At 53.1% G+C, this 2,434-nt stretch overlaps 1 pseudogene; it reads left to right on the top strand.

The window, feature by feature from the left end:
* The first annotated feature begins 817 nt into the window (after window positions 1-817).
* LOC144769391 (divergent protein kinase domain 2A pseudogene) lies at window positions 818-1,474 on the top strand (annotated as a pseudogene).
* Window positions 1,475-2,434: the final 960 nt, after the last annotated feature.

The following is a 2,434-nucleotide window of genomic DNA, read 5'->3' as shown; positions in this document are numbered from 1 at the left end:
GCTCCTAGTCCCTAACAATTAACACACCTGAGACCAGACCCAGTGCCACCATTCATACTGATTGATCTTGGAAAGAGCCCCATTGAAATATCTGGGTGGGACCCTTCTTGTTTGCTTGTTGGGTTATTAGAATACATTTTTGGGTGAGAGTTTTTAGGTCGAGGACCGTAGGCTGCACTTGCGCAGTCTCAGTCAGAGATTTAATGTTTCTTAGTATAGGGGCTTGAACCCGCCCCTCTTCTCCATTGGCTGGCCTCGTAAATGCTGGCCAGCCATTGGAGGTGAGGTGCGTCGCTCCCTTTAAGCCCAGTCTTTTTTCCGATTTGGGGGCGTTTTTTTCTCTTCTTTCTCTCCCTGAGAGAACACGCCCCTCATCACGCTGCCTGCACGCTCAAGTCAGCTCTCTGATTGGTGTTCCTTATTAACCAATCAGAGGGCCGACTCGCACGTGCAGGCAGCGTGAGCAGACTCTGCTCCCAGACCCTTGGCTCGGCTCATCCACGTCTACTTTTGATGAGGAGGCTTGTTTTCATGAGCAGTCTAGTGTTCAATAGAATATTGGACCCGCCTCGCACTGGAGACGTTTAGAGAAGAGTTACATCCCACTCGGCCCTCCCACCATTTGCGTCTGTTCTAGCACTGGTGGGAGGATCAGGGAGGGCCGCCCTCGGGGCGCTCCGTCGCCCCAGAGTGAAGTGGAAGTTGGATTTCCTGGCAGCAGTGGTGCTGGTGCTCGGACAGTGAGAGAGGTGAGGCACCGAGGCTACTGCACAGAGCCTCGGAGGGGGAAGCTGGCCGCCCAGCGGGGGCCAGCAGCATGCTGCGGCCGCTCCCAGTGAAGCAGGGTCGGCTGTGCTGGCAATTGAAGCTGGCGCTGCTGGCGGCTGTGCTACTCGTCATGTTACTCAACACGCACTCGCTCCTAGCCTCTTTTCAGTGGAATGAGCTGACCGACCGTCGCTTCTAGGCGCTCAACAAGTGCCCTGCGTGCTTCGGCACCAGTTGGTGCCGTAAGTTCCTCAACGGACAGCTTACGTTCGAGTCCTGGGGCCGGCTCCGCGCGCTCAACCTCTTTAACGTCAAGAACGTGTACTTTGCGCGCTACGGAGAGCCACGAGAGGGCAGCCTGGGCTCTGCGCGCGAGCTGGCCTAGCTGGATCGCGACGTCTGCCGGCACGCCACCGGCAGTCGAATGCGCTGCGACCTGATCAAGGCCATGCCCCGCACCGAGTTCGCAAGGCTTAACGGTGACGTGCGGCTGTTGACCCCGCAGGCCGTGGAAGGTTGGTCTGCCCTGGTGCATTGCCCCTCTCAGGGTCTGCTCGACCGCCTGGTGCACAGGTACGCCGAAACCAAGGACTCGGGAAGCTTCCTGCTCCGCAACCTCAAGGACAGCGAGCGCATGCAGTTGCTACTCACCCTGGCATTCAACCCCGAGCCGCTCGTGTTGCAGGTACGTGACCAGCTAAAGTGAGAGCCTACTGTACCTTTATCCAAATAACCAACCTTTTGTTTCAGCTGCCAGAGCATTGGGTAAGTGTCAGCCGGTGGGAACTACTGTCATACTTTCAGCCCAACCTCACTTGAACTTTCTGCCCCGAGAAACTGTCTTTCAGCTTGGGTCTTTTTTATATGTCTGATTTTCCAGCCTTGCCCCATCCATATAGTTTATCCGTACATTTGGTGCAGCACTTTTAATAAGTTACCGTTTATATGGATGGAAATCTAGTGGTTAGAAACTGCATTAGTCGCTATGCCCACGTCGTGCTAAACTTAAGGCCTCACACTTCACTTAGAATTGGATCACCGCACCCCCTCCTCTGAATTTAGTCACTCAACTATCATGCTTATCACCCTATGTGTGACTAGTACTTTTAAATCCCAAGCCTTAACTTTATGCCACACACTGGTTGCAGCCCCTTATAACCCTCAGCTACCCTGCATGAAGGTACGTATCCAGCAGTTGGTAATCTCAAGTCTCAATACTCCCGGTAAGCCCGCTTTCTCCTCACTTTGGACACACTAGTTTCTAACTTAAAGACCCACTGCTACTAAGAATCGCACCCCTACCGTCCCCACTCATTTCAGTCCTTAGTTCCTCTTGTCTTTCGTCCTTTGACTATAGTTCCCGTTACTCAAGATAACTTGCCCAGCCTCGTTTTTTTTCGTTCTGATTACGCCTCCTTTAAGGAATGCACCTCTATTGACTACCCTGCATGTAGGAACGTGTTCCGCGGTGTGAAACTGTAGGAGTTACAATCCACCTCCCGGTGTCAGTGTTCTGTTCATACTAACCGCAGGACTAGTTAATCACAGCTTCTAACGCTGTGCCCTTGCCGTGCTCACCGCAGAGACACCCACACGCATTCAGGACCTGGCCTCTTAAACCACAGTGACTTGGCGAATATTTTTGTACTATAACTTCTATTCGTAC

This window comes from Lissotriton helveticus, chromosome 7, assembly GCF_964261635.1.
Source record: "Lissotriton helveticus chromosome 7, aLisHel1.1, whole genome shotgun sequence".
NCBI lineage: Eukaryota > Metazoa > Chordata > Amphibia > Caudata > Salamandridae > Lissotriton > Lissotriton helveticus.
This window is presented reverse-complemented; position numbering and strand designations above follow the sequence as displayed.